We start from the raw sequence: 26,492 nt of genomic DNA on the forward strand, positions 1-26,492 counted from the left end.
AGATCACACTGCTGTGCAGCACCTAGGAGGCACAAGTGGGAGGACATCATATGATGTCCACCCGGAATAACAGGGCATCCGCCCGGCCATATTGTTATGATAGGCTAGACAGGAAGTTGTTAAAAAATATATTGCAGACTGTAGAAATGAAATAGATAAATCTAGAAATTGTTGTGACATTTATGGAGTGAGAAAGTATGAATGAGATGTGATAGATGCCAGAAAAATTTCATGTGTTTTCATTGTTACCCCACAGAGCAAGTCATTCCTATCATACACAACTAGTAGGTAAATATAAATTGAGGCTATTGCTACTTAACCACTTGAGCCCCAGAGGATTTACCCCCCTTAATGACCAGGCCTTTTTTTGCTGTTTGGCGCTGCACTAATTCAAATGATAATTGCGCGGTCATGCAATGCTGTACCCAAACAAAATTTACGTCCTTTTTTCACATAAATAGAGCTTTCTTTTGGTGGTATTTGATCACCTGTGCGCTTTTTATTTTTTGCGCTATAAACAAAAAAACCACAAAATGTTTGAAAAAAAAACAATATTTTCTACTTTCAGCTATAAAAAATATATCCTAAACTCAAAGTTAGTCATAAATTTAAGCCAAAATGTATTCTGCTACATGTTTTTGGTAAAAAAAATCCCAATAAGTGTATATTGATTGCTTTGTGTGAAAGTTATAGCGTCTACAAACTATCGTATAGATGCTGTAATTTATGCCTTTTTTTGCTATACAGCGCTGCACTAATTCAAATGATAATTGCGCGGTCATGCAATGCTGTACCCAAACGAAATTTACGTCCTTTTTTTCACACAAATAGAGCTTTCTTTTGGTGGTATTTGATCACCTGCGCGCTTTTTATTTTTTGCGCTATAAACAAAAAAACCATGAAAATTTTGAAAAAAAACAATATTTTCTACTTTCAGCTATAAAAAATATATAGTAAACTCAAAGTTAGTCATAAATTTAAGCCAAAATGTATTCTGCTACATGTTTTTGGTAAAAAAAAATCCCGTGCATTAGCGGGCAAACTGGCGCTATCTAGGAGGGGTGCTAACACTATCGGAAGTCACCAGTGACACTAATACAGTGATCAGTAAAAATCTGTTCACTGTAATCAATGACACTGGTGACAGGGCAGTGAAGGGGTTAACTGGGGGGGGGGGAGGGGGGCGATCAAGGGGTTAAATGGGATTTCTGGTGCACTAGCGGGCAGTGAAGGGGTCAACTCGGGGGGGGGGCTATCAAGGGGTTAGACAGGATTATTGGTGTATTAGCAGGCAATCTGGCGCTATCTGGGAGGGGCGCTAACACTATCGGAAGTCGCCAGCGACACTGATCAGTAAAAATCGGTTCACTGATCAGTGACATGGCAGTGAAGGGGTTAACTGGGGGGGGAGATTAAGGGGTTAAATGGGATTACTGGTGTACTAGCGGGCAATCTGGCGCTATCTGGGAGGGGAGCTAACACTATCGGAAGTCGCCAGCGACACTGATACAGTGATCGGTAAAAATTGGTTCACTGATCAGTGACCTAACTTATACATTTACACTCTATACCATACTACAATATAGCTGAGCAGCATCGCATTCATTATGGACATTTTTGAGCTTAGACAAAAAAGGCTCAATATTCCAGAGGATACTTTTTCTGTTGATAAAGATACTGAAAATATTAGTGGCATATTTCTGCACCTACAAAATATCACCTCTTCAGAAATAAGGACACTATGGGACATATCATTATTAGAGAGGTATATAAAGGACAACATGGTTCCCAGATCTCTGAGGTGGGAAGTCCCCCCAGAAACAGGTGACATTAACAATGAGCAAGAGTGGTACCATTTTTTCAACAATATGGGCCTTGATCTCCTGAAATTCCTTATAATTAGGAAAAAGAAGAAACTCACACATTTAGACAATGAAATAAACAAAATTAGAGAACAGCTTACACAGTTCAAGGGCACACCTGAATATACTACAGAATCCAATAAACTACAAGCACACCTGGAAGGTGTAGAACGCACACAGAAAAACAAAAAGCGTAAGAAATTTTCCAGGGACACTAGTGATTACCAGAATAAACAAGTATTCAAGTGGCAAATTCCCAAAACAGATACCCCGCAGGATAATAACTTTTCCTCAACACCCATGAACAAACCCAATATGCATGGTACTCCCCATACAAGGGATAATAATCAATATACATACAGACCATCCAGAAGACCCATGACTAACAATAATGTCGCATTCGTCCCCATTCAAAACAGATTCGAACCTCTCTATAATATGGAGGATGAGGATATTGGCTCGAGGGACATGAGATGGCACCCGGTTCAGTCTAAGAAACCACGCCATAATAATAAATTTCCTTACCAACAGCAATATAACCATAATAACACCAAATCTTTTCATCAACAACAATATAGACAACCAGGGAATCAAAATCATTACCATAGTACACCTAAGAACCAAAATTACTACCATAGTACACCTAGGAAAGCTCAAGGTCCCCGACATCCTAGCTCCCATCATAATGGACAGTCTTATCACTCTCCACAGAGAAGAGTAACTTATCCCAATACCCATAACCAAGGGAATTATAACTACCATACTAAGGACCATAATCATCAGAGTGGCCCAAACAACTATAACCATCAAAATAGCAATCATAACATGGATTCACAACCACGTCCACATTTTTTAGGAGGGGGATGCACAAGAAAAAGAAGTGCAAGCACAGAGGATGTAGAGGAGGAAAGAGGATTAACAGACCCAAAGAAAAGGAGGACGTAATAGGCAAGGGCATATACAACCTAAGTGGTACTGCTTTAACAACACAGGAACTTAAGGTTTTAGATAAGGGTTTAAAGTATGCACCCAAATCAAGACTTAATAAGTTTCAAACCTATGTGGACATTCACAAGTTCACAAGGAAATTGTCAATTAAAAGACACTTTATGAATAAACCCATAGGATCTAGTAATTTAACCAATAACTCCCATCATTCCAACCTCAGAAATGCATCTCTATTCAACCCCCCACCATACAAACAATCATACATCAACATTTTTAAGGAACTAGTTATCAAGGATATTGAAGCAATTAGAATAAAACAACCACGCAATCCTAAAGATCTAGATATAGGCCTTAAATCTCTATTAAATAACAAAGATCTTGTTATACGGCCCGCAGACAAAGGAGGAGGTGTAGTGGTCTTGAATAAAACAGATTATATTACTGAAGCCTTAAAGATCCTTGGCGACAAGGACACTTATACCATACTTCCAAAAAATCCACTCATCTCATACAAAAAGTCTCTGAAGAGCCTTATTAAACTGGGGTTTGACCATCATGTCATTAATAATAAAGAAAGAGATTATTTATGCCCTAAGGCACCTAGACTTCCAGTTTTTTACTACCTTCCTAAAGTACACAAAGACCCCATACATCCTCCAGGTAGACCAATAATCAGCGGAATTGGCTCGCTATGTTCTAAAGTCGGGGAGTATATTGACTACTTCTTGCAACCTCTGGTTGCATCTACCCCATCTTATATCAAAGATACCAAACAGGTATTAAATGAAATAAGTGTACTTAAGTGGGACCCCGATCTTATAACTTTTCTGGTTACTGCTGACGTAACGTCGTTATATAGTAACATCAATCATAATGATGGCATGATGGCAGCAGATTATTACCTGGGTTTAGCAGAGAATATCTCTATAACCCATAAAACATTCATTCTGGACCTATTAAATTTTGCAATGAGTAATAACTACTTCTGGTTTAATAACACTTTCTATCTACAAACCAGAGGCGTTGCAATGGGGGCCAAGTTTGCCCCCAGCCTGGCCAACCTGTTTATGGCCAGGTGGGAGGAAGATAACATCTATTCCAGGGAATGGCCAGAACTGCTCTTCTATAAGAGGTATATAGATGACATTCTCCTATTATGGCAGGGGGAAGAAACTGCCTTGGTAAATTTCTTTGGCACATTGAATTATAATAATCTGAATATCCATCTCACCTACGAATACAGTACAGATAAAGTTAACTTTCTAGACATTTCAATTATCAACAAGGGAGGCTACTGTATCACTGAAGCGTACTTCAAACCATCGGATAGGAATGGGTACATCCCTACTGACAGCTGCCACCATCCACGTTGGCTGACAGGTATTCCTAGAAGCCAATTTATGAGAATTCGGCGTAACTGCACTGAGATCGATACTTATCAAGACAAAGCACGGATTTTAAGACAGAGGTTTCTTGATAAGGGCTATACAGCAGATATTTTAGACGCAGAGATTGACAGTGTTGCCTGTATGAACAGACAGGATATGCTCTCTGGACCACCAACCTTGAAAAGGAGTATGTTCTGTCCGTTTATTACCCCATACTCTATTCAACATAAAACTATACGCAATATAATAAAGAAAAATTGGGAGGTACTCAGAGCGGATCCCATTCTTGCTGGGGCCTTACCAACCAATCCAGAAGTAGTTTTTAGGAGAGTACCATCTTTACGCAATACGATTGCACCTAACATAATTGACCCCCCACCCCATCCGAGCTTATTTGGTAACCTGAAAGGCTTTTTTCCGTGCAGAAAGTGTCAGATCTGTAAACATAGCAGAATGTCAAAAAAGAAAATTGAGTCCTTCACCTCGACTACAACAGGCAAAAATTACACCATTTCCAACTTTATTTCTTGTAACACCCGGCACGCGGTATATCTTCTGGAATGTCCCTGCCGGAAACAGTATATTGGCAGGACGACCAGAAGGCTACGTGACCGGTTCCGCGACCATGTATACAATATTAAAAGAGGGTTCCGCGAGCATTCACTTTCAAAACATTATAAGGAATTTCATCATAAAGATCCATCTTCTCTTAAATTTATAGGGATTGATATTGCACAACACCACTGGCGCGGCATTAATAAATCAAGACAAGTCTCACGTCTAGAAACGAAATGGATTTTCGAAATGAAATCCATGGTCCCTCTAGGACATAACGTTGAAGTGGACATCAACTGCTATATAGATAATAGCTGATCTGGCATTATATACATAACTTGTACTATGAAATAGGACTTTTTCTGACATACTGCACGTACATATGTTGTATGGACCCAATTTTATGAAAGGGATACATACCAGATTGATGTCTTTATGATTTTATTTAGTGTTTTTTATATTTTAAATACCATTATCATCATATCTACATGATTTAATATTTGATTATGGCAATATTCACTTATTATCATTATGTACTATATACATATTTTATATGGTTTTATATGATCTATTTAGTATTTTTATTATGAGGTGTATATATATATATATTTGTATTGAGACAATATTCCTAATTAGGACAATATGCTATTTACCATATAGCTATAGGACAGTTTTCCGACTCACATATCTGTTCATATACGTGAGGGGAGACCATATGCCTGTTAACTGTCCGAGCTTAGTTCAGATCTCCAATTAAATGGCGACTGCTTTTTTAGCTTTTTCCTCCCCCCACCCTTTCTTATATGCACCTTTTCTATATGTAATCTTTTTATAGGCACCTTTCTGTATATAGTTTTTATATGCACTTTTTGTGTTTTTTATATGCATATGCATATATACATATTTCATATAACATATGAGTACACCAGCAGCAGACTTATTGCTAACTATCATTTCCCATTGCTAGGTTGGGTACATGCTGGCCATTGGCACAGTATGATACCACCTAGACTGCTCTGAAGGCATTAGCTACGATCGTTTGGCTCGCGCATGCGCAGTTTGGAGGTCTGTGGCATGCTTTCAAACCAATAAAATGGCCGCCGGAACTCTCGCGCATGCGCAGTGTACCGTTTGCCGACCATTTTAGAATGATTTCAATATCACCAATAACATGGCACCCGCGCATGCGCATTAGGCCGAATGGCCGGCAAAATGGCGCCCGCGCATGCGCAATGGGCCGAAAAACGGCAAAACGGCGCCTGGACACTTTTGGCGCGATTTTTTCATATAAATAGGAGCAAGGAAACGTCAGGCAGGCATGGCATCACCCCTACAGGAGACGTGTTATTACACGAAGCGCGTCTAGGAGGAGCCTCTGCACGCCTTGACGTTACGCCACCGGATCAGGAGGTCCGGTGGCCATCACTTTTTACCCACTGGTCAGTGTATTCAAAGAGCTCATTTCACATTATATCTATATAGGTACTTTAACCCTGTACGTGTTCTATTTTATTTTATCATGATGATCTTTACTTAATAAATATACTTCATAATACTACACCATGAGTATTTCCATCTCTATTACCTGGCACTGAGCCCTCACATCTCAGCCCAGCATTCCAGGAGTCCACCCAGGCAGGAGAAGTTGGGATATAGGTCCAGGTCATCATCTCTGGCAGCCGTTACCCCATTTACCACCAGAGGGCACCTTCACCATCAGGCTGTACCTTCACGGGACTTCCGGCTTCATGGAATTTCTATGTGCACATTAAATTGCACTTCCGGTGAGTGGGCAATTTTTCTACACCTTCATGTCATGATGTTGGAATATACCCATTTGGATTGAAGTCATTTACACTCCACCACTGGAATATACCTTTTTGGACTGATATCACATTACCTTGGACTGTATATTATCCAGTTTATAGGACTTTTTTGTCATATTTTGTCATACTTATGACAGTGTGTTTTATTTGTATAGCGCTGCACACCCCATTTTTATGTCATACTTTTAGATCAGTGACACTGGTGACAGGGCAGTGAAGGGGTTAACTGGGGGGGGAGATTAAGGGGTTAAATGGGATTACTGGTGTACTAACGGGCAATCTGGCGCTATCTGGGAGGGGAGCTAACACTATCGGAAGTCGCCAGCGACACTGATACAGTGATCGGTAAAAATTGGTTCACTGATCAGTGACACTGGTGACAGGGCAGTGAAGGGGTTAACTGGGGGGGGAGATTAAGGGGTTAAATGGGATTACTGGTGTACTAGCGGGCAATCTGGCGCTATCTGGGAGGGGAGCTAACACTATCGGAAGTCGCCAGCGACACTGATACAGTGATCGGTAAAAATTGGTTCACTGATCAGTGACACTGGTGACAGGGCAGTGAAGGGGTTTACTGGGCGGGGGGGGCGATCAAGGGGTTAAGCGGGATTACTGGTGTACTGGCGGGCAATCTGGCACTATCAGGGAGGGGCGCTAACACTATCGGAAGTCGCCAGCGACACTGATACAGTGATCAGTAAAAATCGGTTCACTGATCAGTGACACTGGTGACAGGGCAGTGAAGGGGTTAACTGGGGGGGCGATCAAGGGGTTAAACGGGATTACTGGTGTACTGGCGGGCAAACTGGCGCTATCTGGGAGGGGCGCTAACACTATCGGAAGTCGCCAGCGACACTGATACAGTGATCAGTAAAAATTGGTTCACTGATCAGTGACACTGGTGACAGGGCAGTGAAAGTGTTAACTGGGGGGGGCGATCAAGGGGTTAAACGGGATTACTGGTGTACTGGCGGGCAATCTGGCGCTATCTGGGAGGGGCACTAACTTTATCGGAAGTCGCCAGCGACACTGATCAGTAAAAATCGGTTCACTGATCAGTGACACTGGTGACAGGGCAGTGAAGGGGTTAACTGGGGGGGGCGATCAGGGGGTTAAATGTGTCCTAGAGTGTTCTAACTGTAGTGTAGTGCTTGTGTACTCACTTTTTGGATGTCTTCTTCTCTGTCTGGAACGGAATGTGTCCAGGCTGAGAAGAATGACATCATATCCTGCCCTGTGTATTTGTCAACACAGGACAGGATAGGACAGGGACCGATCATGTGATTTCAGCCAGAAATCACTGGCTGAAATCTAATGATTGATCCCTCCTGGATCAAATCGTGTCACCCGCGGGTCGGCGGGAGCGTGCGCGCGCGCCCCCTGCCGGCGAAAGTGTCGGGAGCGCGGAACCCGTTTTAAAACGTGGTTTTGCGCTCCACTGCCGTCCTGCACACGTATATACACAGTGGCAGGGCGGCAAGCGGTTACATTACAATACTATCCAATCAACTAGCTAATTGTTATGAAATGGAAAAGACAAAACAATGCAAGTCTGCTTGCCCACTCATGTGATTCCTACTTCCCTGCAAGCCAAAAGAATGACTTAACTGGTCATTCAGACAGTTTTGAGCTTGCTGCATCACCTGCCTGCTCATTTGATTTTAAAAGAGCATAATCACACGGACATCTTTCCTGTATTCTGCTCTCCTGTAAGCTTCTTAAGCAAATCCACATTCAGTGCCTGAAAAAATGTTGGAATGCCAATATTTTATAGTCAAGCAAAGTATGACCGGTGCGCAGTGCAGAGATGACACACTGTAAGGGTGAATTATGTGAAGTGCATACACAGTGAATGAAATAATATTTAAAACCCTGCTGATTTTGAATGTTTGCCCACTCACAAAGAAATGATCAGTCTAAAAATCGAATGGCAGGTGTATTGTAACACAAAGAAACAGAATAGCAACAACAAATTCAAAAGAAATGCAAGTCTAACAAATTATGCACTGATTTATGTTCATGAGGGAAATAAGTATTTGATTCCCTATCATTCAACAGGATTTCTAGCTACCAGGTGTCTTTCATACAGGTAACAAGCTGAGATTAGAAGCAGTCTCTTAAAGGGAGTGCTGCCAATCTCATTTTGTTAGCTGTATAAAAGACACCTGTCCACAGGAGCAATCAAACAATTAAATTCCAAACTATCCACCATGGCAAAGACCAAAGACCTGACAAGGATGTCAGGGAAAAGATTGTAGACCTACACAAGGCTGGACTGGGCTACCAAACTATCGCCAAGCAGCTTGGTGAGAAAGTGACAGCAGTTGGTGCAATCATTTGCAAATGGAAGAAACACAAACAGAGCTGTCAGTCTCCCTAGGTCTGGTGCACCATGCAAGATCTCACCTCGTGGAGTGTCAGTGATCATAAGAACAGTGAGGAATCATCCCAAAACTACACGTGAGGAACTTGTCAATTATCTCCAGGCAGCTGGGACCACAGTCACCAAGAAAACAATTAGTAACACACTACGCCAACAAGGACTGAAATCCTGCAGTGCCCGCAAGGTCCCTCTGCTCAAGAAAGCACATGTCCAGGCCAGTCTGAAGTTTGCCACTGAACATCTGAATGATTTACGAAGCATAAAGTAACAAATGTAAATTCTCCACAGTTAAGCAAATGCTTTCTATGGGGCACTCAGCAGAGGGGAGGAACCAGGAGCACCAGCTGGGGACCCGAGAAGATGAAGTTCCATTGCACAGAACAGGTATAATAGTGTAATGTTTGTTATATTTTTTCCATATTTGTTTACTACAGTGTTACTAATTACTACATGTTGCAGGACACACAAGGGTTTATTAGTAAGGTGATGAAATAAGAAAGTCGAAAATGCCTAAGTACAATAAACCTTATAAGATCTAACCTTTTATCAAGTTGAAGGATGAGAAATGGTTGATGATCACTCTGTTTTACCACATTGTGCACATTACTCTCTCTTGTTAAGTTAGTACTTTACCGTATTAATCACAACAAGCTCATAACACTATATACACACAGTAGGATTTTAAATCTAGCAGTTATTGAGTCACTATTTCATTTTGGCTTCATAAACAAGAGTATAAATATGCTATTTTTGCAAACTTGTGTACAGTTAAAATTATAAAACAGAAATCAAATTTAAACTATTTGATTTTCCCATGCCCTTGTGGCTAAGTTTTATGTTAACTCTATATTTATATTAGTTACAATTGCATGTGGTAATAATTTTCTCATCACACACTGAAGGTTAGAGCAGAACTGCTCCATCGGCCGCCTACTGTGTGCATAATTGAAACTCTCTATGGTGTCTTTCATTATTGCTTTTAATAATAGTTAAATACCAGGGAATCCAATTACAATCAGAAATAATTTGATGAAGATCAAATAGATGGAGTTACAAACATCTTAATTTTCCAAAACACTAATTTGGCAGAAGATGGACAATTCTCGATTAATGTGAAGTGGTCAGAGATTTCATTATGAGTGCTGATAATTAAATAAATGCTAAAATAATTGTTTTTGTTGGAGTATAATACATTCTGTGGGCAGTATTGTTGTTTCTTTTGTTGTAATATTTCCAGTATTACTGATAACAAGCTATGACATATTTGAATTTTAATTAATTATAATTAATTTAGTAGATCACATCATTTTCTAATTTAGAGTTGTTTTTCGCAAATTTTATGTGACATGGTCAGTAGAATTTTGGCTTAACTAAATTCTCACAATGGCAACACCCCCTGCTTAAGCTATTATGGCTGTACTAGAATGGATCACACTGTATTCTATATTATTTTTTTCTGAATAATTCACATTTAGAATGTAAGCATAGCTTCTGTTTTCACTTTGGAAAACAAGATATGATAAGTATAATTTAGTCACCATGCTTATACCTTTATCAATGCTTAGGTAGGCTCCCCTTCACAACTAAACCATCCTTATCCAACATACCATCCTATACCAACAACTTCAGCTTTACATTTTTGCTATGGATCTGTTTATTTAGCAAAAACAGTGCTATTACTTAAGATAACAAAGTAACAAACATATGTTTTTTTAAGGACAAACAAGGCTTTCTTTTTTCATATTGTTTTGTAAAATTGATTTTTTTAATGCAATCTGTAGACAAAAAAACTAACAAAACTAAATCACTAAGATAATGCACTTTCTTGACCAGAGAGAGTTTTAAAAGTGTTACTTTAGATTTAGAAAGTGTACATTTTATTTGGCAATTTGTCCTGTTTCAAATGATACTAACATTAGAATTCTATTACAAAGCATCACAAAGATATTTAAAAATTTAATTCAGTTTTAATTTTTTTCAATTTTGCACACTAAAAAACACTGAACACTAAACTAACACTAAAGCACCAATAAACACAACAAATAAAAACTAAAACAAGTTTAAAAAGTAATGGCAAATCAAATAGAAATAAACTAAAAAAAATTGTTGAATGGAAGGGGAGAAAAGGAGTTATCTAGGACTGATTGGGGTAAACTACGTTTTAAGAGTTAAATAAAAACACATTTTACTTATTACTTGTGACAGTTGAATGGAACAGAGTAAATGTAAAGTAACAGCGCTACTTTGTTTCTCTCTAGTTTGTGTCTGAACAGTGTTGATGAACATTGGATAAGATTAACTTTTTCACAGCACCAGCTGCTAGAGTTGCTGTACTTATACAGGAAAGATTTAGTACTGTTCGTGATACTTTTATTATTTGCACTAACATACAATTTTCAGGACAAGCTTTTGGGGTATGTCCCCTTCTTCAAGGTCCAAGCAGTACTACCTACCTACCTGTATTTATACAAAAACTCCTGCTCTTTTTTAAGAGAATAGACAATAATTTGGCACCTTTCGTATGCTTAACCTTCCTTTAACATTCATAAGCTGTTAAAATTAATTTGTCTTTGTAGGATTTTTTTCTCATTAAAAAGCAAAACAATATACATACAATACTCTTCAATTACATATATACCAAATACTATATATGAATATTATAAATTTATTTATTTCAGGTACTTATATAGCGCTGTCAATTTGCGCAGCGCTTTACATATATCTTGTACATTCACGTCAGTCCCTAACCCTCAAGGGCATACAATCTAAGGCCCCTAACTTACATTCATACATACACATACTAGGGACAATTTAGACAGGAGCCAATTAACCTACCAGCATGTCTTTGGAGTGTGGTAGGAAACTCACACAAGCACAGGGAGAACATGCAAACTCCAGGCAGGTGGTGCCATGGTTGGCATTCGAACCAGCGACCCTAGTACTGCCAGGCAGAAATGCTAACCATTTAGCCACTGTGCTCTAGTATGCATGTTCTTAACCATCACACCTACTACACACTCAGCATAACAAAATCAGAATATAGTTCTCATATTGAAACTTATATCAATATCTAAGTGGTTGTTGAAGGAACTTCTCAATCCACAATATACCTTTATGAACTTTGATGGCATCCCAGTCTTAGTCCATAGGGTTCAGTATTGAGTTGGTCCACCCTTTTTAGCTATAACAGTTTCAATTGTTCTGGGAAGGCTGTCCATAAGATTTAGGAGTGTGTCTTTGGGAACGTTTGACCATTCTTCCAAAGCACATTTGTGAGGTCAGGCTCTGGTGTTGGGCAAGAAGTCCTGGCTCACATTCTCCACTCCTAATTCATCACAAAGGTGTTCTATTGGGTTGAGGTCAGGACTCTGTGCAGGCCAGTCAAGTTCCTTCACCCCAAACTCGCTCATCCAAGTCTTTATAAACTTTGCTTTGAGCACTGCTGCACAGTCATGTTGGAACAGGAAGGGGACATCCCTAAACTGTTCCTGCAAAGTTGTGAGCATAAAATTGTCCAAAATGTCTTGGTATGCTGATGCCTTAAGAGTTCCCTTCACTGGAACTAAGGAGCCAAGCTCAACCCCTGAAAAACAACCCCACACTATAATCCCCACTCCACCAAACTTTACACTTGGCACAATGCAGTCAGGCAAGCACGTTCTCCTGGCAACCGCCAAACCCAGACACGTCCATCTGATTGCCAGACAGAGAAGCATGATTTGTCACTCCAGAGAACACGTCTCCACTGCTATAGAGTCCAGTGGTGGTGTGCTTTACACCATTGCATCCGATGCTTTGCATTGCACTTGGTGATGTAAGGCTTGGAAGTAGCTGCTCGCCCATGAAAACTCATTCTATGAAGCTCTCTATGCACTGTTGTTGTGCTAATCTGAAGGCCACACAAAGTTTGGAGGTCTTTAGTTATTGACTCTTCAGACAGTTGACGACTTCTGAGCACTGTGTGCTTCAGCAGGCTCTGACCCCACTCTGTCATTTTACGTGGCCGGAGTTGCTGTTGTTCCTAGTTGCTTCCACTTTATTATAATACCACTAACAGTTTACCATGGAATATTTAGTAGCAGGGAAATTTCATGGATGGACTTATTGCACAGGTGGCAACCTATCACAGTACCTATCATGGTATCATACTCGAATTCCCTGAGCTCCTGAGCAACTCATTATTTCACAAATGTTTGTAGACACAGTCTGCATGCATAGGTGATTGGTTTTTCTACACCTGTGGCCATGGAGGTGATTGGAACTCCAAAGATTTGGAGGGGTGTCCCAATACATTTGGCAGTATAGTGTATATTTCCAAGGGAAGCCATGGCACTCTATATTTGAAGAAAATGATCAGGTGCTCACCCACAAAGAAACCCATATAAATCCAAAACTGGTTTAGAGATGCTCGCGGGTCTTGCAGAGGAGGAAGATCAACAATAGCAGTGTTTTTATTGTCAACATTTCAAACTCAGTCCATCTTTCTCAAGACACTACAACGTGGAAATAAATAGACTAATAAACACTAAGCTCCACCCACCAACAATACCCCTAGTGACTAGACTTCACACAGTACAAGGGTTAAAAGTCACATACAGGGTAGAGGTCAAAGAAAGATCACAAAAGGAACACACCCCAATAGTTCATCAAAAAGCAAAATATACAAAATCCTAGCTTAACCACTTGCCTACTGGGCACTTTTACCCCCTTCGTGCCCAGGTCAATTTTCAGCTTTCTGCACTGTCACACTTTGAATGGCAATTGGCGGTCATGCAACACTGTACCCATACAACATATTTATTATTTTTTTCACACAAATAGAGATTTCTTTTGGTGGTATTTAATCACCACTGGGTGTTTTATTTTTGCTAAACAAATTAAAAAAGACTGAAGATTTTGAAAAAAAAAAGTTTTTCTTAGTTTCTATTATACAATTTTGCAAACAGGTAATTTTTCTTCTTCACTAATGTGTGCTGATGAGGCTGTACTGATGGTCACTTATAGGCTGCACTGATGAGCACTGATTAGGTGGTACTGATAAGCACAACTGATGGGCACTGATGGGTTGCACTAATGAGGCTGCACTGATGAGGCAGCACTGATGAGGTGGCACTGATTGGAACTAATAGGCAGCACTGAAGGACACTAATAGGCAGCACTGAAGGGCACTGATGAGGTGACACTGATGAGATGGCACTGGTGGGCACTGATGAGAAGGCACTTAATGAGGCTGGACTGATATGTGGCACTGATGGGAACTGATAGGCAGAAATGATGGGCACTGATAGGTGGCACCGATGGGCACTAATAGGCAGCACTGATATGCAATGATAGGTGGCACTGACTGGCATCAGTGATGGGCACTGATTGGCAGCACTGATGGGCACTGGTTTGGCAGAACTGTTGGGCATTGATTGGAAGCACTGATGAACACTAATTGTCAGCACTGATGGACCCTGATCGTCAATGATAGGCAGCACTGATGGACACTGTTCGGGCAGCACTGATTATCAGTGTAGATGTTTCCTTTCACACTTGCCAGTCGTCGGCAGTACTTTCCTCACACTGTGACAGCATGAGGAAAGTACTGCCAATAACCGGAAAGTGCGTTTACATCATGATCAGCTGTGATTGGACACAGCTGATCACGTGGTAAAGGGCCTCTGTGATTGGCCCTTTACCATGACTTGTGATCAGCTGTCTCAGCAATCACAGAGAGCACTGGGTGTTTGCTGCAGCAGGCATGCGGCAGGCAGGGTTCTGGAAGGACGTCAAGAGACGCACACCCAGAACTGGACGACCACGCTGTAGCCATCAGTAGGCTATAGCGAGGTCTGTACATAGGTAAATCAAGCTTGATTTAAGCTTGGGGAGATAGAGAGAGATACAGGAGCATATGATGGATAAGTAATCATCATTGGGGAGGGGGGGTTAACTTTCAATATTACTCACCACCATTATAGGGGAGGGAATGGGAGTTAACTCTCACTGCCACTGACCATCAATGTGGTGGGGGTAAAATTTTACTGCCATGACAACAACAGGGGTTTGGATGGTTACATTTCACTGCTTGTGACCACCAATGCAGGGAAGGAATGGGATGATAATTCTGACTGCCACTGATTACCAATGTAGATGAGAGCTAAATTTAACTGCCATGGACGTGGCTGGTGGCTCATGTTAGTGGATACTAGGTGCAGAGCTTTGGCAATCCCTCCTGCATTACCCTGCTCAAACTCTGTTACATCACCTTTCTCAACACCACCAATCATCCTGCCTTCTCCTGTGTGGTCTCCCACTTCCTCCCTCAACACAAATTGTGCATTCCAGCACCATGACCAGGCAAAAAGATGGTTCAAACAGTGCTGAGCAGGGAGCGCAAGATTGCAATGGTACCACACAGACTCCTCATGTCGGCTGCTGTACAAGATAGAAAGTTAATGAGACAGCAGTCACCAAACTTGACCAGCTCACCCGGCTTCCCAGCTCTGTCAGAGGGCAAAAACTTTACAGCCTACTGGTGCCTCTGCAGCACTAGACTCACAGACTGACACTAAGGCATCCCCTGCAGCCTCAGCCAGACCAAGACCAATAGGGCATGAACACAGCTAACAATGTGAGTACCACTGCTTCTCTCTGAATACCACATAGAGCAATGGGGACTGTAGCAGAAACTATCTAGTCTGATGTCTTTACAGCCATGCAGCAATGTAATGCTTCCCTTCATAGTCTGACAGACCAGGTGCAAGGAGTCACAAGTTTGATACGGCTTAGTCCAATCAGATACATGTGTGCCCTTTTAGTGCATTCTGCTGAGAATGCTACCTTAACTGTTATTCATTGGATAACTACTTGGCCTTAAAGTGCTTGCCCCATTTTCTTGTTCCCTCTAGTTTTACTGTTCTGCATGACCATTTGCTTCTATATTACAATAAACTTGAATAAAATCTCATTAAAAAAACAGAAACAATTGAGTAAAAGTGTCATGGGCAGTAACAAATTGTTTCTGTTGCTAGTGCACTAATAAGGCTATAATCACCTCAAGCATTAACAAAACAAACTGCCATAGCCACCAATGCAGGAGAGTGTTAACCTTCACTTCCACTGAACATGAATGTGAGGGGGTATTACATTTCACTGCCTCTGATCACAAATGTGGGGGGAGTTTTTCTCTACCAGTGACCACCAAATTTACTGACTCTTCTGCTGGGGGCTATTAGTGCCAGGGGTTACTATTGTATCCACTGACACCAGTGCTGAGAGTAATTATTACATCCACTAACTCTGATTCTGGGGGTAACTATTGAATTTACTAGCACCAGTACTGTGGGATAATATTGCATCAACTGGCATCAGTGTTGGGATCCAAACTATCAGTGTTTAAGATGTTGAAGTTGTAAACCTAAGGGGTGTAGCCAAGAACTTCTTCAAGATACATGTTACCTGTTCCCTTTTGATAGTCTCATTTCAACAGATATACAAGACCATGATAAACTGGGAAATGGGTAAGCTATGTAAGTAAGTAATACAATTTATTTCTCTCAGTAGGTTTGGTGAAAATAGATGGGGAAGAATAATGCTAAAGAGAATGGAGAAAATTTAGGGTTAAACACAATCTCAAGGAAAATATCTAAACATTCCAAAAAAAAATTAAATCTGCCTCCTTCTCATCCCATATTACAAATGTATATCAGCTACAAACCCTATCCAGGTTTTAATATGGCTGTTGAACATACTGGATGGATAAATGAAACACTCTTCCAGGTAGCCAAAAAGCAGGTTATTGAAAGAGGGAGCAGCTAAACTGCCCATTGCAGTACCACTGGTCTCTATATACAGTGTATGTTCAAAAACAAAACAGTTGTACAAGAGACAACCCTTCAACAAAAAAGTCATTATAACTGTCACCCACACCATTCTTGTTAATAAATTGTCTAACTGTCTGCAGTCCTGCTTTAGTAGAAATGCAGGCATAGAGATATGGGATGTCCATTGTGGGTAGATGCCAACTGTATTGTATGGTTTAAGTTTATCAAGAAAATAATTTGTGTCACGTATGTAAGCAAGCATTTTCTTTACAAATAACTGTAAAGAAAAGTAAAGAAGCCAAGCCAAAGGTTGGGCTGCAGACCTAATCCCTGACACCATGAATCTGAATGGAGATGAACGCTTATGTATTTTTGGTAGTTTGTATATAATGATAAAGTGAGAATGGCAACTGTATAGAAATTGAGCCACCTCATCAGGGAGCCAGCCAATCATGTGTCCAATGCCAATAAATGAGCAAAGATTGTTCTGCATGCTGGATAGTGGATCCTTATAAGCCTTATGATAACTTGTATTGTCAGATAGCATGGCTAGTTTACCATTCCTATAATTAGAGTAGTTCACCATCACAATGTCCCCACCTTTATCTACATGCTTTATATTAATAATGTCATTATCATCACTCAAAGACCATAATGCTTCAAACTGATCCTTATTCAGAACCATGTATATTTGTGTCGATTAAATTAACATTGTTTCTGAACTGTCAGATAGGATGTCAGGAGTCTGGAGTGTCCATTTGGTAGCCTTTGTGTTGTTCTGCTGAACTGAGCCAGAACCTGTGAGAGTGTGTGGTGTTACTGTGCTGAGAGCATCATAGACTGTGGGTTACTGAGGGAGAGCTTACTATTTGTATCAACTGGAGGTTGCACTGCTGCTTGGGAAGAACTGCATTGCACCAGCCTGAGTTACAAAGGGTGTAGTGTGGAGTGACTGCTGAGGAGACTCTGTGAGAAAAGAATCCATTGTCAAAGAAGTTGCAGTGTCGTCCAGAGTGATGAGGGGCCTCCAGCCATTTGTTCCTTTTTTTACCTTGTAAATGTATGGAATTTAAAATACCCTCACTTAGAAGTGAGCTCTCAGACACCAGGGCCCTAACACTGGCTAACTGTTTAGTATACACTGGAAAGTGATATATCAAGGGATTTCTGTCATTACTTTGGCCCCTTCTCTCTTATTAGCCATGCCAACTTTTCCAGCTGTTGTTTTTGCATACAGTATAGTACTAATCAGGGGTGGACTGACCACTCATGGGGCCCCCGGGCAATAGGGGAGCATGGGGCCCCTGTGTCCTCACCCACACTCAAACCACACCTAAAAAGCATATGAAAGGTACCAGAGTCATCTCATGGGGCCCCCTACTGACCCCGGGTTCTTGGGCAGTGCCCGAGTTCCCAAATGGTCAGTCCACCCTGGTGCTAATGATCCTGTAAGCAGTCTTGCCCTCCATAGGATTTATCCCCCTTTCTGACCAGGCCATTCTTTTTGTCACTTTAACTGACAATTGTGCGGTCATGCAACATTGCACCAAGATGAAATTTACTTCCTTTTTTCCCCTACGAATAGAGCTTTCTTTTGGTGGTATTTGATCGCCTTTGCAGGCTTTATTTTTTGCACTATAAAAAGAAAAAGACCGAAAATTTTGAGAAGAAAAACAATATTTTTGACTTTTTACTATTAAACAATGTCCAGTAAAAAAAATTTAAAAATCAAATTTCAACATAAATTTAGGCCAAATTGTATTCTGCTACATGTCTTTGCTAAAAAAAATTAAAATACTTGTAAATGAATTGGTTTAAGTGAAAGTTATAGCGTTTACAAATAGCAGTATTTATACTCGGATTTTTTTTTTTACTAGTAATGGCAGCGATCAGCGACTTACAGCGGGACTGCGGTGGGCATTCTGACACTGGGCGGAACTGACTTGGTGTCATTGACATTCCCAGTGACACCAATACAGTGATCAGTGCTAATAAAAAGCACTGACACGGTACTAATTGCACTGGGCAAGAAGGAGTTAACATGCTATGTAAAGCCATGCAGAACAGTGTGCAGGAGTTGACAGGGAAGAGAACTGTATTGTTTACATACAGTTCTCTCCCTCTATTGCTAATGATCCTCAATCACCAGGTGCCGGCTGCAAATAGCAGAGCGGGAAGGGCGCCCGCGCAACCCCCTACCCGATAATGCAAAATAAAAAATATATATTTGTATATATATATATATATATATATACACATGATTTTGCACACCCATGCCACCCTGTAACATATTACTGCTATAGGGTGGACAGGAAGCTGTTAAAGTGGAACTACTCTGCATCTGAGCACCACAAACTAAAAACACTATTTAATTCATTTTTAATATTCAAAGCAAACTCATCCATATATCCATCCACCCATCCATTTATTCATGCTTTATCACTTTTAAAAACACATCCCTAGCAGTTCTGGCTGTGGCCATAAATAAAGGCTAATTATTCATGTAGCATTTACTTTCTGGAATCAATCTGCCCTTGCTGACAGGCATGCAGATAAGAGGGTGTTATGGTGATATGTGATGCACTTTTCTATATATTTACTAAGTCTAGCTACATAAGAATTAAAAATAGTCAATATTGATTGAGAGAGTAATGTTCCGGTTTAATGTGTTAGACAAAAGTGTTTTACACTGCATTAATTTACTCTTTGACTGTTGCCTTTTTCTAAGCTTTTTACCAGGAGAAATCCAGGTGTTAATGAGTACAAGTACTGCCAGTGAGTTATCATCTCTGGAAGCAGAAAGACTCAGTGACTTCTTATGGTTAAGGATGGGCTTGATTTTTGAGTCGACCATAAGTTCAACTCGAACATTGGCTGCTCATGTTTTTGCCAAACACACCAACAGTAAGGGCGTTCAGGGTACAGTTCACCCACCGAGTGAATTGTGAGAGCGACGATTGTCCAAAACAATGCACCTGACCACAGGTCAGGTGCAATGCTTTGGCTGATCATACCACAATTGGGCAGAGCTAGTGGTGACATCGGCAGTGAACTCATTGGTAGCTCCACCCACTTGTTTACATCTGATCGGCAAATATCAGAGTGCTTGGCGGGTGTGGACGGGTCAGCGTAATTTTTTTTTCTTAATTTCGACGAGTTGGCGTCTTCATGACAACACTGGACATTGTAAATGACGATGGATTACAATGATGGAATCATTTTTTTGGATTTTTTTTTAAATATGGGACTTTTCAAAAACTTTTGTTTTGTTTTTTGTTCAATAAAGGAATTTTTCAAAAGACTGGTCTCTTAATTTTTTACTCAATTTAACCCTTAAATGAATGGGTAGGGGTAAAAGTACCCCTCACTCATTCACAAGGGAGGGGCAGCATAAGGTTGCCCCCTTATTTAAAGAGGTACTCTGATGCTAATGAGCTCCCTTGCCCGCAGGCCCCCACAACCACTGGGCCAGGGTTGTGTGGAAGAGGACCTTGTCCCCATTGGCATGGGCATACCATCCCAATGTTGATGGCACGTTGGCTGGTAAATGGTAGGGAGGGGGGTGCTCATTCGCACCCCTTTCCAGCCCTGCCATGCCTGTGCTCGGATCAAGGGTCTTGTAGGAATTTAGGGGGGACCCATGCATTTTTCCCTCATTTTTAGGGGATGGGGTTCTCCTTAAAAGTCCTACCAGGCCTAAAGGGCCTGGTATGGCTTTTAGGGGGAACCCCACAAACTTTCCCCTCCCATTTTTGGAAGGTGGGGTTCCCTTTAAAAGTCCTTCAAGGCCTAAGGAGTCTGGTCCAGCTTATAAGGGGAATCCCCACACTTTTTTTTATTTTTTACTGTGGGGTCTCTCCTAACCTTCCTCCCGGGATTAGGGAGATCCCACACTGTTTTCTTTTTTTTTTTAATAAAAATGTAATTGAAAAAAAAAAGTCAGTCCTGCTGCAGCTGGTTCTATACATTGTACAGATGGGCAACTTTGCAGGTAGTTTAAGGAGACCCCCAAGGCATGATATTTAAAGTTTTTTCAATGTTTTTTTCTTTACTTTAAGCAATAAAAAATGACTGCCCTTTAAAAACTGTACTTTTAGAATTTTTTTTTCACTCATTCATTTCCCTCAGGGCAGTAACCGAGTCCCCATACTCCTTTTGTGGTCAATAACTTGCATATAAGCCTTCAAAACGGGCACTTTTGAATTTACAAGTTTGCCGTCAAACTTTCAGTAGGTTATAACTAGAGATGAGCGAATTATTCAAAAATTCAATTCGGCTGATTCGCCGAATTTGCGGAAGAAATTTGATTTGATGCGAATTTATTCGCTGCGAATTTAACTTATTAAAAGGGTTTCTAGGCTTCAGAGACCCTTTATATTACTGCAGAACACTGTACCTTTAATTTAAATGCCCTTGGAGTCTGCTGGGGAAGAGAAATAATACTGTCAGTCAGTATGACATGCAGATGAGTGCCGTCGATCTTAGAATCACCGCACACTTCACTCATTTGGGCAGTCACGGGGCACGACGAAGAAGAAGAAAAAGAAGAAGAAGAATGAAAAGAAGAAGAAGAAGAATGAAAAGAAGAAGAAGAATGAAAAGAAGAATGAAAAGAAGAAGAAGAATGAAAAGAAGAAGAAGAATGACAAGAAGAATGAAAAGAAGAAGAAGAAGAATGAAAAGAAGAAGAATGAAAAGAAGAATGAAAAGAAGAAGAAGAAGAATGAAAAGAAGAAGAAGAAGAATGCCAAGAAGAATGAAAAGAAGAAGAAGAAGAATGAAAAGAAGGAGAATGAAAAGAAGAATGAAAAGAAGAAGAAGAAGAATGAAAAGAAGAATGAGAAGAAGAATGAAAAGAAGAATGAGAAGAAGAATGAAAAGAAGAAGAAGAAGAATGAAAAGAAGAATGAAAAGAAGAAGAAGAAGAAGAATGAAAAGAAGAATGAAAAGAAGAAGAAGAAGAATGAAAAGAAGAAGAAGAAGAATGAAAAGAAGAATGAGAAGAAGAATGAAAAGAAGAATGAAAAGAAGAATGAAAAGAAAAAGAAGAAGAATGAAAAGAAGAATGAAAAGAAGAAGAAGAATGAAAAGAAGAAGAAGAAGAATGAAAAGAAGAAGAAGAAGAATGAAAAGAAGAATGAGAAGAAGAATGAAAAGAAGAATGAAAAGAAGAATGATAAGAATGAAAAGAAGAATGAAAAGAAGAAGAAGAATGAAAAGAAGAAGAATGAAAAGAAGAATGAAAAGAAGAAGAAGAAGAATGAAAAGAAGAATGAAAAGAAGAAGAAGAAGAATGAAAAGAAGAATGAAAAGAAGAATGAAAAGAAGAATGAGAAGAAGAATGAAAAGAAGAATGAAAAGAAGAATGAGAAGAATGAAAAGAAGAATGAAAAGAAGAAGAAGAAGAATGAAAAGAAGAAGAAGAAGAATGAAAAGAAGAATAAAAGAAGAAGAATGAAAAGAAGAAGAAGAAGAATGAAAAGAAGAAGAAGAATGAAAAGAAGAAGGAGAAGAATGAAAAGAAGAAGAAGAAGAAGAATGAAAAGAAGAATGAGAAGAAGAATGAAAAGAAGAAGAAGAAGAAGAATGAAAAGAAGAATGAAAAGAAGAAGAAGAAGAATGAAAAGAAGAAGAATGAAAAGAAGAATGAAAAGAAGAAGAAGAAGAATGAAAAGAAGAAGAAGAAGAATGAAAAGAAGAATGAGAAGAAGAATGAAAAGAAGAATGAAAAGAAGAATGAGAAGAATGAAAAGAAGAATGAAAAGAAGAAGAAGAAGAAGAATGAAAAGAAGAAGAAGAAGAATGAAAAGAAGAAGAAGAATGAAAAGAAGAATGAAAAGAAGAAGAAGAAGAATGAAAAGAAGAAGAAGAAGAAGAATGAAAAGAAGAATGAGAAGAATGAAAAGAAGAATGAAAAGAAGAAGAAGAATGAAAAGAAGAAGAAGAAGAATGAAAAGAAAAATGAAAAGAAGAAGAATGAAAAGAAGAAGAAGAATGAAAAGAAGAATGAAAAGAAGAAGAAGAATGAAAAGAAGAAGAAGAAGAATGAAAAGAAGAAGAATGAAAAGAAGAAGAAGAATGAAAAGAAGAAGAATTCCAGTACAGCAAAAAGTGTATCTGCAGAGAGCTCCGCTATTTCTGACAGTTCTCTGACAGTTCCTTCACATTTACAGCGGTTGAAACATTGTATCTATTTGTTTCCGAATAAAAACATCTGTATCCTAAATGGAAACAAATAGATACAATGTTTCAACCGCTGTAAATGTGAAGGAACTGTCAGAGAACTGTCAGAAATAGCGGAGCTCTCTGCAGGGACACTTTTTGCCGGCTGTAGAAGGGATGAAAATCGGCCGATCGGGAAAAATTCGATTCGCGCATCCGAAGTTTGCTAATATTCGGATTCGGTGCGAATCGAATTTTTCCTAATATTCGAAACGAATTCCACTTCGCCAAGTTCGATTCGCTCACCTCTAGTTATAACGTTCGACCGCGAACTGAACACGGGGGTGTTTGGCCCATCACTACTCATGGGGTAGCACTACATTAATGCATATAGACAACTAGCCAAAATTTAGGTTTGCTTTAGATAAAATGAGGCAGGTTCAGAGGCTCTAACAGATTTGTATTCCCTATTATACAGTTGTGACTAAGAAATAGAGAACTGTCCTCAATGGAGACACATACCTAGCAATGCAAATCTAACCGAGGTTTTAAATCTTTTCCCACAAAAAAAGTATTTTATTGCTGTCTGATTTCCCCTGTTATTCTCCTTGATGACACAGCAAGAAGTAATAGAAAATCTTACAAGTGGGGACAGAGACAACCAAGTTTTTATTAAAATTAGAAAGTTTGATTGGAGACAAAATGCTGTTTGTATCTGAAACGTATGTGAAACAGTCAGTGGACTGAACCAGTTTGTAGCCTACAAGAAAGAAGAGATGGACAGATACTTATTGAATTGCAAACAAATGTATTCCTCTAAATAATCCTGTGCATCCTTTCCTTCATGTTTGGTTCACTTCTTGATTTTATCCACTAGTGACCATATAAGCAGAGAGTAAGATATACGTGCAGTTTTGCAAATTACATTAACATCTTATAATAGAAAAACATAGTTATTGCCTAAAATGTTTTGTCATCATTTTGATTAACAAGTTTAAATCACATATAAATCAGGCTTTAATGACGTGATCTGTCAGACAAACGTGCTGCAAATTTTATGGACTGGTGCAGTGGTCACGTCTCCCTACTTAGCCCCATAAATAGCATCACTCCACAACTTGCTTTAACTTTAATGAGTATTGACTTCAGCTTGAAACATCACACAAGCCCAAATTATTTAAACAAGAAATCCAAAAGGTAAATACTGAAAGATAAATTAAAATCCCAATGCAGTGCTAAGTGGAATGTTTAAAATCTTTTATAGAATCATTCGGGGGCCTACTTGGGCTTTCTGCTTTCAGCTTTATTAAAGACCTGGCTGAACGCTACCAAATGGTCAGGAGTAAGATTTGTCGATACTACTTGGTAACTTTTGACTACATTTACATCGCCAACTTAAGTTCCAGTCAAATTTAATCAATTAATTTCCTTCATCAGCAGATTTTACATTTCCAATCCTACATCAGTATGGTAGACAATATCAGCACCAAATTGCAACCTGTAACACTCAGGATCCATATTTCCTGCCTCCAGACCATTTTGGTGTTACATCCTGCAAAATAAGCCCCTAATCCTGATGACCCAGCTGAATCCTTGAACAGGAATAATACGTGTTGTGCTATATATAAAAATAAATAAATGCAGCACAATATGTCAAAAAATTGTCCCGTGTGAAAGAAAAAAAGGCAGTATAATAGATGTAGTGATTAAAAATACCCAAGTGAAAAAAAATAGGCAACAGTAAAGAAATAGTGTAACAGCCCCCTTTAAGAGGAACACAACAAAATCTTTCCCTTTCCTTTGCAGACACTAGTGTCACACAACACCACAGTGAATTCAAGATGCAGGCTTACCAAATGTACCCCCTTATTCAGAGTGGTCAGTAAACACTCAAAATGCTAAATTTCAATGTCAACTCTCTGCTCAAATCCAAATGCTGATGTCCAACATCACACCTCAGATGGAAGGTGATTATAAAAAAGGCTAAAAAATGTATGTAAAAACAAAGAGATAAACACTTCTCATAGTGTAGATATCATAAAACACCAATTAGTTTGCAAAAAATGCACGGACAGACATCAAAAAGATGCATATCATCATATTCCCGAAATCGCCAGAATTAGCTTCAAATTCCAGTAACGCTGCACACATTGATGTCTCGGGGAGGCTCCTCCTGATGCATTTCATCAAAAGCAGATGTCTTCCGGGGTTCGGAGTACAACCTGAGCCATTGCTTATATGTATATATATGTATATATATATATATATATATATATATATATATATATATATATATATACACACACACAAAACCAAGCCTCATTGTGGAATGAACCAAGCCTGAGTATCAGAATGGGAAGCATAACCAAGCCTTGTTCTTGGCTCAACCAAGTCCCCTTGTATATACAGTTGTACAAAAAAACCCTACACTGAATGGGACTTTTTTTGTTTACAAACTTTTTTACTGAAAAGAAGAAATACAAAATCAGAAATTGCAAAACATATCACAATTAACAATGATACAAGAAAAACAGGTAGATTTCAGTTTAAGAAAGACAGTCATAAAGTAAAAACCAAATGCATAAGAAGCATGTAATGACATGGCAAATCAACAGCATAATATACAAAAAGTAGGAACAAACCTAATAGAGGTAGACATTCAATCAAACATTAAGTATCAATGTATCTTCCAACTGTCCCATTTGATATTAAATAAATGCATCCTATGTAGTAAAGTGTAATTTATACCATAAGCATGACCATGTCACTTCTCCGTAAAACAGAGGCTAAAGGGACCACAGGTGATTTCAAATGGAGAGCTACTGCCCACAGGGTAGATATGCAGATGGTATGGATTAACCTCATGAAACCAGTGGGAACCCGTGGAATGGGCAAACCTAATAAACACATCTGTACTGACAGAACACTAGGAGAACCTGCCAGTGTGGAGGTGACCTCTGATATCTTAAGCCATATCAGGGAAAGACCAGGACAGGCCCAAAACATGTGTATGAGAGTTCCAGCAAGGTCACAACCACTGAAACAGAGGTGTGTAACTTCCGGGAACATAACATGCAGTCTGGAGGTGGTATAATACCAAAGGTTAAGAACCTTAAGGGCTGTCTCTTGAACTGAAAGAGATCTAGAGCCATGGAAAATACATTCAAAATAGGTAAACAGTGAAGAGGGTGTCAGACCAAAATGGAAAATAAAAAAATTATGTATTTGTAGGTAATGATAATGTTCTCGAAGTGGGGAATTCAAATGGGTCTGCAAGAGATAAACAACCCCCCTCTTTGAAGGGCTGCTAGTCTAATAAGGGCCCGGTCATACCACCAATGAAAAGCGAGGGGTTATGAGAAAGCCGTAGCAAAATTCGGATCCCCAAAAAAAGTGGACCCAGGAGGGGCGGGGGAAACAAAGCCTAATTTGGTTTTCTATCGGGACAATTTGGTTTTATATCAGGACCTTAGTGTCAATGTCTGAAATACAATAGTATTATATTGTGACAGGGAGCATGGCGGAATAGTAGTCCACAACAGGCCTGGAAGATAAAATTG

The sequence above is a fragment of the Staurois parvus genome, unplaced genomic scaffold (assembly GCF_062004578.1).
Source record: "Staurois parvus isolate SC_StPar_1 unplaced genomic scaffold, SC_StPar_1.0 ptg000007l, whole genome shotgun sequence".
In the NCBI taxonomy this organism is placed as follows: Eukaryota; Metazoa; Chordata; class Amphibia; order Anura; family Ranidae; genus Staurois; species Staurois parvus.